The following is a 17,961-nucleotide window of genomic DNA, read 5'->3' as shown; positions in this document are numbered from 1 at the left end:
CTTTTGGGTTCCACTGGACTCTGTGCACACTATACCTCACGTTGGTAAAGTATATACAGAGCCAGCTTCCTACAGGCATGTGTTACAGCTCCCATACCACAAGGGGGCTTTGCAAGCCCTAACTTCGAAGTATACTATCTGGTGGCGCAGGTGCAATTCATTTTCACTGGTTCCATAACAGTAGGTCTTCCCCACATGTTGTCTGAGAACGAGGTATGATTTCTCCCATTCCACTTTTTGCTGCCCCTTTTGAGTCACTTTCACGACCCTCTGAGAAAATCCACACTGTTGGATGTACTGTGTGGGCCTGGAACAGACTCTCCTCGCTTTGTGACGTTCCTGTCCCGTACTCACCTCAACTGCCCATTAAATGTTGCTGTTGGTCACAATCTTGCAATGCCCCGGAGCTACCACTGCTTCTTGCTAAAAGAAATATCAAAACACTAAGTGATTTGTTTCAAGACCATGAGTTTAAATCATACCGTGAATTTATGGGCGATTTGCCTGCTACACCAATGGATGTTTGGGTATATGGCAGGACTTCACGTATTGTCCATTACCTTTATCCTATGTTCCCGGAGGAACCCCCGTATGGCCCGTCCTGATGGTACTGCTGTCTAGCCCACATCCATGCAGGCTTATCTCAAGACTGTATGCTGCAGTGATGGATAATATAACTACAGAGCTCCCCAAGGCCTGGATGGCATGGGGGAGGGATTTTGGGCATGAGATAGCAGATGACCAGTGGCAATATTGTTGTCAACAGCCAAGGGATGTGTCCCCTAATGGTAGACACCGTCTTATACACTATCTCTCACCCACAGATATTGCTTGCTACTGTCACACTGAAGATACCAGGCGTAGGCTCTGCGGCACCTGGGGGGTGGAATTTTTTCACCTGGCGTGGTCCTGCCCGGAGGTGGCATCGTTTTGGTCTCATGTCACTGCAGCCCTGAATGCCATGACTGAGAATTCCTCCCCCTTTGTTCCCATGGTGGCTCTGTTGGGTTGCGTAAAAGAGGTACCAAAAACAATTTGGAAGTTTACAGCCATGGGTCTACTGTTGGGTAGGCGCAGGGTGGCAATGCATTGGGGTGACCGGCGGGCGCCAACATTTCGTGATTTGCTAAAGGACATGTCACTGTGCGAATATTGGTCCGTAACTTACTCTACAACACTGCTGCTGACTGCTCGTCCCCAGAATAATTGCGCTCCCGTGCGCTACTACTTGTCAAAATTCAATCTTGATTGATTGCTATGTTTTCCCTCTGCTCTATCTTTGCCTGGCATTCCATTGCACGGGTTCTATCACTCTGATTATGTATAACTTGTACCTCCATAAAATTATTAAATATTGGGTTGTTATGCTATGCCTTCTGTGCCTTTGTATCATTGCTACACTTTCAATGGTCTCTGTGAGTACTATGTGATCGCTCATGACTTGCTTGGTTCTTATGTCATACGCTGTTTTGCTGCACCGATGACCTTATCAGTTTTGTTCTTATAAAAATAAATAAATAAGTAAAATTTTAAAAAATATTAATAATGATAATAATATTACTGTTACTCCTACTGCTACTACTACTAATACTACTACTACTACTACTAATAATAATAATACAAATATGAAACATATTTCCAATACCCTCCTATACCTGGTCGCTCCAAACCCTCACATGGCCTCCTTTCTTGCTTCTTTTCCTGGTGTATCCACTATCCAGTGGCGCTTCCCCTCCCTTTCTTTCCCACTCTCCAGTACATCCCAGCTATGACATTCTGTGAGGTCCAGGCAAACATCCGAATGCTTCTTGCAGCACTGATGAGTTTCTTCTAGTGTTTTTATGCATAGGAGACCTGTTACACAATACACCTCCCTAGGATAGTCACTTGACTGGTTGGACCCGTACCACAGGCGATGACCACTCTCAGGAGGTGGCACCCCTCTGCTCAACGCTCACTGCTGAATCTCTTTTTCAGCTTGCTAATGCCTACACCCCACTTCCTTTTCCTTTAAGCTGTTAAAATAAAATAAATATATGTTTTTGAGGTGATTCGCTCAGATGTTAAAACCACCCAAGATGACCGAGCACTTGAAAGTGAACATCAGGTGCAGAGCTGAGCCCAGGGCTTCTGCTGAGGAGGGATCATCTTGGTGGGTTTTTGGTGAGCAGTAGACAATCGACTCTTACCTTAGGAGGTTGTTGTGTGATGCAGGTGGAGATTAGATGCTTGATGTACTCATTGTGAAGCCCATTAAGTTATAATTAGAAGGTTCAGCCCAGGAACATTATAGCAATACTTGGCAGGCAGAAGCCACATTGTGTTAAGAAGCATGTAGTAACTGGCCAGGAGGATATTCAGGAATGTTGTCATTGACGAATCAATAAACTGAGCAGCAATCAGGTCAACTAGGTGAGGAACACATTCTCACCTAAGGTCATTGGTGCCAAATATATTCGGCATTTTGAAGGACACCTCTAAAAGAGGCTGGGCCACAAGGGTGTAGCCAGAAAATGTCATACCCCCCACTTAGGAATGAAAACTCTGATGGCACACAATAAGCAAATGCAAGTGAGCTTACCATTCCCTAGAAGAGCTCTCCTGTCTCTTCCATCCACACACCTATCTATTCGCCATTCCACCCTTCTATCCACCTGCTGATATCCACTATTTCACCTTTACATTCTTATATCCATTCATTTTTTCATGCATAATTCAATCTTTTCCCATTCCATCAATCCATCCACTCTGCCATTCACTGATCCATCCATCCGCTCTGCCATCCATCCATTCATTCACTCTGCCATCCAGCCATCCATCCATCCATCCCCCATCCTTCCATCCACTCTCGATCCATCCTTTCACTCCTTCGTCCACTCTGCCTGCCATTTGCTCAACCTTCCACCCTACTCATCCATCCATCCACCATCCTTTCATACGTACACCCACTTATCCATTGATTCACCCATCCATCCATCCACTGGACCATCCTTTGACCTGTCCATCCACCTACCATTCACTCATTCTTTCAGATATTCATCCATCTATGCACACATTCATTCACCCACTCGATCATCCACCTACTCATCCCTTCTTCCTTTCACCCATCCTTTTATTCAATATCCCTTCCTCCCCTTGTCTATTTACCCATGTTTTGTGTTTCCTTGCTCCCGCTTGCTCTTCTATTGACGTTGTATTTATTCATTGCGTTATTTATGAGATTTTGTCTGCGAGGTGCAGACAGAAAAGGCTCATAAAGAGCCCCAGGCCTGCTGTAGATGCCAAAGCAGGTGGTTCACTACGTCCCTGCTGGGCCATAAGTGTGAGGAGGTATGATGAGAGTATAAATGGGGTCCTCCAAGATGGCGTAGTCCTGGGATTGCTTCACGACCAGAGCTGTCGACCTTGGTGCTGGGGAACCAGGTTCCAGTCTCGGCATCAGCACAACATCCTGTGATTCTAGGCAAATCACTTAATCTCGCCGTACATACCAAAAATAAATGTGTCCTTGTGGAACGTTACTGGTGCTCATGTAAAACGATCCAATACCTTCGGGCCGAGCTCACGCTATATAAAACTGCACACAAAAAAAGGCAGCACTGGTGATGGTGTGTTCTGGGCCTAGATTTTCTCCGTCAGTGTTTGGGGCATGGCCTAACTTAGATCTGGTGCAGAAGAAGTGGGGCTTAAGTTGAACATAGCCATTTTTGGGATGAGCTGAATCTTTCAGAAATGTAATAGGGAGGGCTGGGGGGTCAAACCAGCTAAGCTTACATCTGCCAGAGGACTGGCCAGATGCCTCGTAGTGAAGGAAGCAGTGCTTAATTTGTAAAAAAAAAAAAAAAAAGTACAATGACCCAAAGTTGTTTCCTGGGATCCTACCATTGGTGCTTCTGAAAGCTAGTGACCGAATACCAAGACTGTCTAGTTTTGACTCCACCTCACGCCTCTTTCTTCCAGCACCCTACGCTTCCTGTCTCTTTGCCTCACTCTTACAGGTTCTCGTTCATCCCTGCTTTCCCCTTTCACTGTTTTCCTACCTTTCTCCTCCTTTTTTTACCTTTCTCTCCAATTCTCTGGGTCAAAGTCTGAAGGTGAAAAACAAGTCCCGGTCCTCAAAAATAAGTCCCCGTGTCCACCACCAGCAACCACCAGCACGAATTAAACACTGGACGAAATATGGGCGCGCTGTCTATTCGCATCTTTTGTGCCAATGAAAAGGCAGATAGGATGAACACATGATGGTTTGCAGTGGCGTAGCTGGGGGGGGGGCAGTGGGGGCGGACCGCCCCAGGCGGCACTATTTAGGGGGCGGCGGCCGCGCGGCACTGGTGGCCCATTTCGACGGCCTTTATAATTTTTTGGGGGACACTCACTAAGTCAGTGTCCCCAAATAAATTATAAAGGCCGCCGCAACGGGCCACTAGTGCGGCACACGCGCGGCTCCAGTTTTTTTAGTGCAAGAAGCGCACGGTCGGAACTGCTGCGGACGTCACATCCTGCTGCTGGAGCGTGCCGGGAGTTTTGAGGAAGGTGCACGCCTCGGTACTGGCCGTTTTGATGGTGGTGCCGCAAATTGAATGATGGCGCTGGCGTTCACAACGCTCCTGCAGACTCCACTGGAATCTATCGAGGTATTCAAAAAGGCAAGTAATTAATCCACATTTAATAAAATGTTTTGTATTCTATGCTGGGTACGACATTTTGCAGATCTTTCAATCCCCATTGGACATCGTCATAGCAGCGTCTTCCTTATATACAGTACAAAGGAATCCTTTTTTCACCATATTATTCCATGTGCCAAAAAGCAAGACCCAAACCCAGGTATTTGTTTTAGCTCTTGCGTAGTGGCACATTGGTCTGACATGGGCCTCAGGACTGAATCGTTTTGTTTTGTGCAGTCCGGAGATGTTGAAAGCTGTCATGTATCGTCTGGTCTGATGCTGCCTGGGAACGTGTCACAGGTGTCACATGTGTACGTTGTTGTTCTATGAATATAGGGGCATTTTAGAGGTATGCTCCCTTTGCTAGCTGATCAGTCAGCACACGCATTACCTATTGTAAAGGGGCCTGTTTTCTTGTGTGCCCTGATTTTTACCATGTTTTCTTGTATAAGCAAACAAGTTAAGGCATCACTTGTCTGCCATAAATCTGAAAATTTCACAGTAGGACCATCTGTTCCTCTAAAGTTGTTTTGTTTCCACCGATTCAGGTATAACACACACCCTCGGAAAACAAAGTCAGAAGCAACAATGACATCAATCATAGCACACACTGGTAATGCTGGGCTTCATGTTCTAGGGGTAGTAGCATTGCTACCACTTCTGCAAGTTGCCCTGATCTGTTACCAGCGTGTCTCTGAATTGTGTGTGCAGTCCCATTTGGTGCACTAGGATATTGAACATACACTCCAGCACCTCCTTGACAATATGAACTTTATCTTAAGGGAGGTTTCTAAACACTGGGTATAGTGTCTCCTTTTGCTTCAATGACACACTCATGTGTCTGGCCCACAATGGGTATTCTTGCCAATTGGGGTCATTGGGTAGATAATGTTCTGTATGTATGGAGTTATTGCTAAGGACTGCTATCCATTTAGCTGCTCACACCATTAAGCAACACCTTCAGCAGTGAGTGTATGGTGTGTTTTGATGATGTCTGATCCTGTAATCATGCACTGGAATGTCTAGATTGCCCAGTACATATGCAACACTGTTTTTTCACAAAGAGTATTTCACTTCAGCCATTTTCATCAACTGAGAGGCAAAAGCTACACGGATGTGTTTGTTTCAATACATCTGGACAGAATGCATGCAATTGAATTGTCTGTGACCATCGGCCAAATATAGAATGGCAATGTGATGTCTAGGCTTTCCTATGAAGGGGCCTCAACAAGTGCCCCCGGCAATGTTTTCACTGTCCAGTTCCAGTCTCAGTATCTTAGCAAATCGAACAAGCGGGCTGCAATCTCAGCAAAAATTGAGGTGAAGGATCTCGAGAATCCAATAACTCCTAAAAGGCTCTGTAATGAGTGCATGTTATTTGGAAGGGACTTAGGTTGTATCATCCCTAGTCTGCTTTGACCTATGTGCTTTCCCTCAGGGAATATTTCTAACCCTAAGAATGTTACCTGTGTCTGCACAATCTGTGCCTTTTTGGGGTTCACCTTCAAACATCCCTTCTGAATAGCCTGAAGAACTTGGTGCAGACGTTCTGCATGTGACTGTATATTTTCGCTAGAAAAGAGAATGTCATCTATATATTGTATGATCTGCTTTTGGGACACCAGGTGGGGAGCGGCCAGGTGGCGCCCCTACAGCCCAAAATTAATACCATTCTGGCTTGGGAACCCCCCAACACCCAGACAGAGGAGAGAGCCTTTTTAGGACTCACAGGGTATTACAGGAGGTTTGTCAACGGGTATGGCAGCATTGTTGCACCCTTGACAAAGCTGACTTCCAGGAAACAGCCCAAAAAAGTGAACTGGACTGACACCTGCCAGAAAGCTTTCGATGCTCTGAAATCTGCCATGTGCATGGCGCCCGTGCTTCAGGCTCCCAACTTCTCAAGAGAATTCATTGTGCAGACAGATGCTTCAGAGCATGGTGTGGGGGCTGTGCTTTCACAGATGAATGAGGAGGGCCTAGACCAACCTGTAGCCTTCATTAGTAGGAGGTTGCTTCCACGGGAACAGAGGTGGAGTGCGATTGAGCGGGAGGCATTTGCTGTGGTCAGGGCACTGAAGAAGTTGAGCCCATACTTGTTTGAGACTCACTTCCGGGTTCAGACAGACCACAGGCCCCTCAGATGATTGATGCAGATGAGGGGTGAGAATCCAAAGCTGTTGAGGTGGTCCATTTCCCTACAGGGGATGGACTTCATCTTGGAACACCGCCCTGGTACAGAACACGCCAATGCTGATGGTCTGTCCAGATTTTTCTGCCTTCGGAAGAGAACTCCCAAGAGGGTGAGTAGTTCTCCCCACATTTCAGCTGGAGGGGACACATGTTAGACTTGGCACCATTGGCGTGCGGTTTTTCTGAGTCCCCAGATAGATCATGCAGTCTGTGTTTTCTCTTTTGTACTGCCGGACACTGGTGTATTCAACTGTGTAGCCTTGGACCGCGTCATGTTTGTGCATGTACCTTGCATGATCGAGGTAACTATTAGCGGCGATACTACGTGTCTCTCTGACCTCTCAAGTGCTCGCCGTCCTTTTTCCCAGCTCCCCCCTCCCCCCCCCCCAGGGGCGGCAATCTGAGGGACAGCCCCGGGCGCCACAAGCTGTAGCTGCGCCTCTAATGGTTTGTCTTTACGTATTCCTTCTGTCTGTCAAGTAGCTTAAAGTCATTTGACGGGCAGAGAGTGTACTTTAGCTCAGTACCTTGAGAAGTTGTATATTGACAAAGTTGGCGATAAGAAAACTAGACAAACGAGTTCTAACTTCTTTGCACGTTCCCTGCACCTCGTTTCCACTATCTGCCACTCATGGTAGTTTTTCTTAACAACGTCAACACACAATCACACATTTAGATCAGTGGAGCAAATAGCGAGAACATGCACATGCTGAGGCGAGAGAACAGGACTGAGTGTAGTAACTCCCTTTAGACGTGTTTGCGGTCGCGTTTGGTTGGTGATAATTTTAGATTTACACTGTGGTGTGCTGATAAGTATGGCAGTGCTGGCTAGCCTCGGGGGAGAGTGCAGCTTGCATAAAAAAGTCCTTGAATGTCAGCAGCGGTTTCTCCCCCCCCTCCATCCACCCAAAAAAAGAAAACACGTGAAATCCAGAAGACGTGCTGAGTGTGCATCTTACCTGCATAAATTATTGCTATGAAAACGCGTTACCAGGATTCGAGATGCTTATCTCTTGCAAACGAGTGTGATCCCATTAGATGGAGAAAGACACGTGCAGGAAAGCTAAAAATGAACATATCATGAATGAATAATATATGGCTTTAGTAGCCAGCTGTGCTCTCTGTGGCAAGCTGCAAGGTGCATCAGTGGTGTCTCAGTTCAGTCCCTCAGCTGGCATTGCAGCAGGCCGGGAGTAGATGATTTATGTGTGCACCTGTTTCGGTGGTTTAGTTTGTCATTTTTATTTGTAAACCAGGGGTTGGTGGGAGGGAGGTGGTTAAGGAGGGGAGGGGTTGATCAGATGATGGTACATGCTTGCGCGTGGTAAGAACTGAGACCTTAACCTACCACGCCCTTAGTGCATATTTCAACTTATGCATATTTACATTAGGTATAGAGGCACTGATTTGCACTATGGTGGCTGGGGGTGTTATTGTACCTCTACCAATGATAAAGCCACTTGCCACTCAGCGACCAATTAGCAAACAGTGGGGCTGGCGGGGAAAGCGTTAATCAGATGGTGGCTGTGGCTCTGCCAGTGTCTGCCAAATTCCCGCCAAGTGAGATCAGGCTATTGTAATCACCACCTGAATTTTGTCTGTCTTAGAACATGATCGATTTGGCCTATAGGGCAATTAGGTAGTTCCCGATGGTTTGGTCTGACAGGTCAGTGTGAGGGTTGATTTTCTGGCTGTTTGTGGGCCTGTGCTATGGTCTGCTGGACCGGTTTTTACTGTTGATTTCCCTGATGTTAAGACAAACATTGCCCGCAGCAAGATGAAATCCATACAGTACTCCATGCCTTGCAAAAACACTTAGGCAGTGTTCATTTACAAGCTCAAAACAACTCCAATTTGCAAACATGAGCCACTTTTTTTAGATATCTAATTCACGAATGGGGCCCACTTTTATTTTCTGTCACAGTCCGACCCTGCCCTTGAGTGGCAGGAGGATGGTGATGTAGTAGTGGTGGGTTCCACCAGCTCAGAGCTGATGGTAACCCTTCTATCTCCCTTTCCCCACACTTTGTGTATGGCAGTTCAGGGGAAAGTCTAGTGGAATCCCAAGGGACTGGAGGTTTCCCCCAGGGGGACCTTTCAGCAGGAAGCCCTGCATGGTTGCCAGGCAGAAAAGGAACTGCGCATGGCCTGCTTTCAATGTCATAATGATGTCACCTCCAGCCTCGCTGTAAGGCCTTTTCCTTGGATGCCAAGGCAGCCAGGCAGTACTTGATCCCATCGGTAACAATTTGAGGTAATTTGCCACTGGTGTCTTCGGACCGTAAGGATTGATGCACTCCAACTAGGTGACTTTGTACTCTCCTGCAGCGCTTGACTCTTGCAGGGTAGGTGGAGCAGCCAAGGCTCATTCAAGCGAGTTGGTGTGAGGTTAGAGACTTAGTTGCCATTTCTATACATTGAAAAAGAAAATGAATTTAATACACATGAGCAAACAAGTCTACAAACAAAATCAGGAAAGGTAATAAGGCTTCTAATCGCTAAGTTTTCAAATTATAGTTGATATTGAAGCCTGTTGCTCTTGTTAGTGAATGGAAGATGTTTGTAAACCTCCTGGAAGACTCCTGGTGCAATCAAAGGCAAATCTAAGGATCTCTCCATCGTTACAGACCGAAACAGAGTGGCAGTCACAAGGTTGCACTTCAAAGGCTAAAATAACAGTCTTTGGGTGTCAGTTGCAGTGATTTGGTTTTGACGGGTTGATAATTCGTTTTGATGAGATTTTGTAAGCAGTGACCGAGTTTCTTCTGCCCACTCCAGCATGCAGCGGGGGTAAGGGGTGAGCCTACTTCAGTCATTGGCTGACTCCACAGAAAGTGCCATCATTCTGGCCTTTCTCAAGGAACACATCTGCACACAAAGTGGTTTCCTTCAGTGTCAGGGACTGTGGAAATATTTGCTTTTTGTCAGACCAAAAGATATTTTTGTTTATTTCCATTTTTTTTAAACATTGGCAAGGGTTCGGGAGCCGTCATCACAATGTTTTATAAAAATCAATGCAAATCAAAGCAACCATTTACAAAAACAAAAGGCTGGCAGACAACTCCACATTGTTTGGGCTTGCCAATGCTTCTTTATTAATGGGGTAGGTCCCAAAAATCAAACCCTGGATGCTAATGGATAGATTTAATGTTGGTGTCGCAAGTGATCGATTTGTACCAACTCTGTATTTTTTGCCACACATGTGGCTCCATCTCCTAAATGCAAACCTTTTTCCCTCTTCTATCCCGCCACTATCCTTCTCAATCCAAATAACTGACTAACCTATCCACCACTCAAATTACTTTCATATTTTTACTATACTAATTCACCACTAATCCTTTATGGGTTCTGGAGTAGCGTGCTACTCGCCGAAAAAGTGCTTTGACACCTCGTCAGGGGTAGTAAGCGCTGTGTAAATGCAATTACAATACAATGTAATTACAATCTCCTCACCATCATAAGATGCTGACAGCTGCTCTAGCCTGGCCAGATGAGTAGGAGGAGGCGTGTACTGCAAAGAGCTTTATTTATTTATTTACCATGTCAGCGCACTGTTACTTCTGAGAGCATTTTTAACAAGACCAGACAATACATAATTGTATTTTAATGCTCAGTGGGACCTCTTTAGCTCCTTTTCAGGTCTTCCTAGAGACATGGATCTTTGCTTACATAGGGTGAACAATCCATTATACTTCATAATCTCCTTCTGTCTGTATGTCTGCTTTCAGAGCTCCTCCTGTATTTGTCCATGAATCATCACCTTCCAAGCATTCCTCAGCTGTACATGTACAATGTGTACACATTCTCACTGGTACTAGACCTCCTCGGGCCTGAGGGGGAGAATTCTGACTGGTTCCTGGGGTGAAGCCTCGACCGCTATCATTACCTCATAAATTATATTGTCAACCTGCTCACAAACGTCACACCTATGCTAATCTGGCCTCTGGTGCCTCAGAGAAGTAGAGAGTCTCAGTAGTTACTACAGCTGGCATGTAGGGAATTTTCAGTTTAGCACACGCCTACCATGGAGATTGGTCATAAGTTGCTGCAGGATTTCAGCCGAGAAAAATATGAGGGACGGTGGCTTGTGTGACTTGAGTCATCTGTGAATGAGCGAAGGGGCATAGTAGGATACCTGAAGCCTAGTTCGCCTCACTTTAGCAGAAAAGTACAAAACGTACATCTTTGCGTTATCCTTGTGGGATCCAGATTGCCTATGGCTTTCCCTTGACCTACAGCCAGTATCTCATAGACAGGTAATCGTAGTCACAATTTTCCTCTGGCAGGGGCACCCACGTGACAGGTGACTTTTACCCGTGGTACGTACCTTCCATAAACTGGAGTAAGCGCAATTTGTTTAGGACATCAAGCCGTAAACAAGTGGTTCAAATGGCTATAGAATGAGAGTTCCCAGACTCAGCTAACATGATCCACCATAGTGACCTGAGGCGAAAGTGACAATACTTGTGTTCCTTTACTGCTTCTCACAAAGTGTGACAGCTCATGTAATGAATAGGTGCAGTTCTTCCAGTGGTCCAAGCTGTCATAGACCCTCTGTCGATGTAGCTGTTGTTATTGTGGCAATGACAGCTGGACTGTAGCTCCTTGTGCCTCCTAGGCAGTTGATATTGTTTGAGCCATCCTTCAAATTGATCTTAATCAGTGGGACTTCTGATTTTCCCAGCTTTCACAGGGCAACAGCAACATGAAGTCCTAACTCAGATGCCTTTACTGAGTGAGACTGCAGAGCTACTTTCAAAGTTCGACGTGAATTCAAACAGGATGCTCTTGTTGGGCACTATCCCTCTAGTTCTGGGGCATTGGCAGAAGCCCAGGGCCAATAGAAAGATATGCCAGCTTCATAAATCTTTGCTCCATTGAGTGAGTATAGGACATCTCTGCCCTGGCATTCATGGGGAATCTCCACTCCCTCAGCCACCGGTTCTGTACCTCAACTCCACCTTCGCCACTCTTGGATTGTTTTTGCCTGATCTCCATGGAAGGAAATTCTAACTTTTTTGCCTCATGCCAAGCCTGGTCCTGTGCCATCCTCTTTTATGATTTTCTTTACATCTTCTCTCTCATCTCTTTAGATTAAATGCTTTATTCACGAATTGTGTTTCCCTAAGTCTCAGAACTCTACTATTGTTTTTTCACTTCTTAAAAAGACTTCACTTGAATTTTTTGATCTTTCTAATTTCCACACTATGTTCATTCTTCTTTATTTGTCATCAGTTCTTCATTATACTGTATTTCTCAGCTAACCTCCTTTATTCCCTCTCATCACCTTTTTTCTAGAAGTATATGAAGCTGAAACTTAATATGGAGAGCTGATGGGGGTGGAGCTAGCTGCTGAAGAAGATGGCAGTGCCTCTGCGAAGCTCCACACAGACCGACCTTTTCATCAATCAAAATAAAGGCATCAGACTGTGAAAACTGTGATAAAGATCGCCTAGGTCTGTGGAACACTCAGAGCATTTGATGATCCGATTCACCTGACTACCGACACAGATATAGAGTGAAGCAGCACAGCGGAGTGCTGGAAAGTGGCTTGCAGAACAGAGCAGAAGGGGAGTAAAGGACCCCAGGAAAACATGTTGCCAGGAAACAGGCTAGAAAAAAATCTACCTCCAGAGTTCCCTGCTCAGAGATGTGAGCGAGAGCCAGGGGGCTTGATGTGGGCCAGGAGCAGTGAACAGACCAGGTCTAACAGTGACCCGTGGTTGTAAAAAGAGGACTAGTGCCCTGCCATCTATAGGGATCAACAACGGGGGGCACTTGTTAATGGAGCTCTATCATATAGAACAGTATTTTTTGGCCATCTGAAAAGCTTAGGCTTGTCTCCCTACTACACAAGACACAACTGAATACCTGTCGCTGGAATAAATAGCTCTCAGCGCATAGCCTCTAATCTAGCCAAACATTTTGAGATAATTGCAAGATAAGTCAACTGACAACAGGGTCCTGTTCAAGCAACTGACCTTCATTCTACCCTCTTAGAAAACCCCTGCTGAAATGCTCAGATCAAACACGAGACCACCAAACAGAGAATTACGCCCACTCATTGGAAGCACCAGTGGAATGCCATTACTTCCGGCTCATTTTAGTACTGGCCGTTTCAGAGGTTTGACTCCATGCACCCTTATGGCCCTCACCATCTGAATAAAAGTCATGCTGCATTGCCCAGACTCCATCACTGAGTATGCCACAACCTCAATCACTAAACAGCATTGCTTATAGAACGGTGGGGTAAGAAATTACTTGATAAACCCTCCAACAAGAAACTTCCTAGGAATGGGACACATATACCAATCATAGTCAATTCACAAGAAGAAGGAAGGAAGGAGACACCCTTGAGGAACCATTTACCCATTTACCCATCCCCCTGATGATGAAATCAGCCACTGGGAAATCACAAAAAGCCTCAAAATATCAGGGCAAGATGGCACAAGATGTTACTTTAGAAGTCATCCAAAATGGAATGTTGGGGCTGAAATTCTCAATATCTGTGATGGAGGACAACACATCTAAGAACACATCTGAGCTTACTTCCATCAGATCAGTACTCTTGACCTTCAACATATGCATCTTCTCGATAGAGAACATGTAAACAATTATTGAGCACACTACTTTGAACACCATAGACAGCAAAAAGGATCATTGTTACATGCAGGCTAAAATAACAGAACTAGAAGACAGAAACAGATGTGACAACTTACACCTCTCAGGTATACTAGAAAAGGTGGAAGGAAACAACATCATGGCCTTCATCCTGCAGTTCATACGAGAAATCACCAAACTAGACTTCAACCCGCCATTAGAACTACAAGAGCCCACAGGATCAGATCTATGGCCCACCCAGATACAGACTCTCCAATACACGTTATAATCTGCTTCTAAACGTCATCAACAAACACATGAGGTTATCAAGTTGGCCAAAAATCAAGGGCCTTATTTTTTAGGGTCATAAGAGCCCTGTGAATCAAGTTCTCACTCTTGAGACTATGCAAAAACGAATGCACTTTCTGTCTCTCCGGTCCCGGCTAAACAACTTAACATCCACTATGGGTTTTTAGACTCTGTAGCAATGCTAATCTATTAGGATGGTCGCACTAAATAATTAGATGATCCAGGTTAACTAGAACAATTCCTGGATAATATTGAACAATCCTACATGGTGACGATCCCTTCACTGGCACACCCAACAACGTCTGGGACCAGGGCCGGACTGGCTACTGGGCTTTCCTTAATAAACAATGCAAAACAAATGTTTTAAAAAGTATGCTTTAAAGCTATTTGTTTTGCATTGTTAATTTAGAAGCGCCAGCAGCTCCCCAGCAATAAAATCAACCCCTGAGCAGTGAAACTGGACCCCACCCTGCCACCCCAGCAAAAACCGCCCGGTAGTCATTCCGGCCCTGTCTGAGACTCCAACTAATGACTGGATGTCCAGTCAGTGAGACAAGAAAGAGATAGACTGGAAGAAGTAACCAGCAACTGGGTGTCAGTGCCGAAACATAAAAAAGGGGGTTGGAAGTCTAGTCTAGGTCATCCCTGAAATCAAACTGAAATGAGGAACTCATAAGCTTGACTATTCTACATGGTTATTGGTTATGGCACAGCAAAACAAACGTCCCCACAGTCATAAACTGATAAAGCATTTGAGAATGTGGTGTGTCCGCTGAGTCATGCTGGGGCACCAGACAAGACTAAGGTTGTGTTGTGATAATGGTAATACTGTAAATACTGATGAGTGAGTTTAAAGGGGAGACCATGTTATGGCTGAGCAAGAACCAATATTACTGTATGGGATACCACCAGATTGCCCCGAACATTTTCACCACATATTTGCACGATCCCATGGGAGATCCAACATATCTCCAACCCGCCACCAGAGTAGCACACGTTAGACTAACAGCAGGCGTTGCGAAGGGCGGGCCACCTCATTGAGCAGCTGCCATTCGCACCTGATAACAGTAGATTGATCATCAACAACCAGGGTCCACTCCCGAAAGAGAGATAACCCCAGTAATACCGCTTCCTCTACTAATACAGAAGGGCCCACTATTCTTGACACATATGACAGTCCTATATCAGAGGGTCTTCCATCTTGGAAAAAACTCTGTTCAGTTAACACTTCAGGAAACCAGCATAGTGCTCTCCTCTCAAATACATTTAGTAACTCTCAGATTCCTCTACATTTGTGCACATCCCCCACCGTCCCGAACATACCCCTCAATACAACAATAGATTTACTCTGTCTTTAAATAATTAAATGCAGAACAAGACACACCTAACCATCTTATCACGAATAAAAAGATAAATCTCTCAATCAGACCCACCCAGATATAGCTTTAATAGCGGAGACCCATCTCTTGCAAACTGAGAGTGAAAAACTTAGAAGGGATTTGGTATGGAGGGAATACAATGCCTATCATGTACCCACATCCTCAGATGGCGCAACAATGACACATCCATACCAGAAAGGAGGAATGACTGTTCTGACACGCAAAAACCTACCACTAAGAGCGCTTAATTTCTGTGATGATCCAGATAGCAACAATATACTCATCAAAACCAAAATCCATTAACAAATCTTATCTTGATCCTGGGCTCTATCTATGCTCCAACTTGACAAATCCCATCTTCTCCAAGAGATAGACCGAATCCTAATCCCAATGTCCATATCCAAAGTGGTGCTAGGTGAGGACTGGAATCTGGCCTTAGATTCCATGTTAGACTAAAAAGGGACATCACAACATACCTAGATCCAGGGATAGACATCTCCTGTGGGTTTTTAATGGCCGACAATTCATTATTAGACCCACGGCGACTGTTTCAGCCTGCCCCCCAAGAGTATACCTTTATTTCCAATGTCTATGGCACTAGAACTAGAATAGACTTTTACTTAGTGTCTGCTTCCCTCATGCAGCACAAAACCACAGCAGATATTATAACTAACAGCAGGTCTGAACATGATGGAGTACCACTCTGCTTGGATGTCGGCATACACTCCTGGAAATACCAGCAACTAATACACTACCTACAGGTTTTTAACCTTCCAAAATACTACAATATCTGAAACTGTGGGGCACCTTTAAAGCAGTAGTCTCCGGACTCAACATGCTGGAGATGCCAACATCCAATGGCGGATATAGTTCATATTGTTTGGGGATACAAAAAATTTGAATGATACTGGAAGGACATTTTAAAGATAATGATTGCTTTTTCCAGAGTAGTGGGAGGGGTAGTTGGGTCTGCAGTGCTCTCACATAACTCATCGCCTTACCCGGAGATTGCTCCACAGATTTGTCACCGATTTGCCACTTCACTGACAGTAGCTAAAATAGAGATTCTGAGATTTTGGAAGATGTCACGGATATCAGGTGACTGGATGCATGAGATGTATCAGGTTGCATCCTTTGAACAGATAATACGTACACAAAATGACTGTCTGCCTAAATTTGAAACACTATGGGGGCATTTCTTCAGAATTGACACACTGGTCTTAACCTCTTACAGCCGCCACAGAACGGCTCTAAGATATACGCAACAGGATCTTCCTCAGGTCCTCAACAGGATCTTCCTCAGGTCCTCAACGGGATCTTCCTCAGGTCCTCAACAGGATCTTCCTCAGGTCCTCAACAGGATCTTCCTCAGGTCCTCAACAGGATCTTCCTCAGGTCCTCAACAGGATCTTCCTATGGTCCTCAACAGGATCTTCCTAAGGTCCCTACAATTTAAGAGAGAGATTACTGGTATTCAGAACACAGCTTACATTTTTGCGGTTCAGGAAGCTTTCGAAGGCCTGGCTGTTTAAACAAGCTTGTGAGTAGCCTGAGCCCTCTGTCCTCGCCCTCCTGGATTTCACCAAGAAATCCTAGGGAGTATGTGTGCTCTACAAGTTTTCCTCACATAACATAACATATCATAACATAGCATAACATAACGTAATGTAACATAACGTAATGTGAGAAACTGAAAGAATAATAGCACATGACACTGCACTGCCGAAGCTTTGTTAAGGTATCGCTTGATAGCCTCCAATTGTTGAAAGTTGTTGGGAGGAAGAGGGGAATTAGGGGGAGCAGGGAGGGAAGGATGGACAAGTCAAAAATAAAAGGTAGATGGAAGGATGGACTACGCATATATGTGAACCTGACTCATCACGACCGGTTGTAGTTAGTTATGGAATGATACGCGGCCACCTTATTCCTGTCTTCACAAAAAAGGATAGATGACATGAAGCCCTAGATACGGATCCCTACACAAATGGAGCCTCGACCCTCTGTGGACTAAATCAAGGCATACATCTGTGTAAATGGCTTTCACGGGACAAAAGGGACTTTATTGCCAGACCATTTACTTGGTAATGTTCGTAACTTGTGATGAAAACAAAATGGTTTTGGAATGATTATATGTTTGTTTTCAGAGCATGATCTAAATCTCTCCACGAGATGTAGAGTGACCTTGATACAGATGAGAGGAGACGGGAATAATGTGCCTACTCGAACTGTATGTGTTTGGGGTCACTGAAGCTGGACATGCGATGCGGCCCCATTACTGTTTGTATTAATCCAATCGTGGCTATAAATGTAATCATGTTTTGAAGAAAAGCAAAAAACATCATATCGAACAAACAAGGGTCTGGCTTGGTTCCAAGAGTCTGAGCACGAGCCGAGTTTTGAAAATATATGTCATCTAAAAAAATATTAAAGACTTCAGTATTGGAAAAAGTGTATTTCTTTCACATGTGGATTTCGCGTTTTTCTAAAATATTGGATGATATAATTGGATTGAGTGGCATTTGTTAGAAGTGATAGTTTTTAAATATGAACTGAGACATGTATGTGCCCCCCAAATATGCGGCCTATATTATAGATGGCTAGATGGTGCAACAATATATTTAGCAAACCATATGCAAGAGATATATTTCAAAGTATTCTGCAATGTGATGATGAAAGAAAAGGAGGCTCATTGAAATACAGTGACTTCCTAGGATCACACAATTTGGTCAAGTGGAAAAGCCAGGATTGATCCCAGGATTCCTGTTTTCACATTGCATCGCTTTTTCTTGTCCATATTACAGCAAATGTTACTGGTT

The 17,961-nt window shown here is 44.8% G+C and overlaps 1 long non-coding RNA gene across 2 annotated transcripts in view; it reads left to right on the top strand.

The window, feature by feature from the left end:
* The window catches only part of LOC146833804 (uncharacterized), a 275,838-nt gene extending 258,231 nt beyond the window's left edge, over window positions 1–17,607 (top strand). For both annotated transcript variants that reach the window (XR_014960618.1, XR_014960619.1), the window contains one exon: window positions 12,156–17,607. This is a non-coding gene — a long non-coding RNA (uncharacterized LOC146833804). The remainder of the gene's footprint in view (window positions 1–12,155) is intronic.
* Window positions 17,608–17,961: the final 354 nt, after the last annotated feature.

The sequence above is a fragment of the Triturus cristatus genome, chromosome 4_2 (assembly GCF_964204655.1).
Source record: "Triturus cristatus chromosome 4_2, aTriCri1.1, whole genome shotgun sequence".
Taxonomy (NCBI): domain Eukaryota; kingdom Metazoa; phylum Chordata; class Amphibia; order Caudata; family Salamandridae; genus Triturus; species Triturus cristatus.
This window is presented reverse-complemented; position numbering and strand designations above follow the sequence as displayed.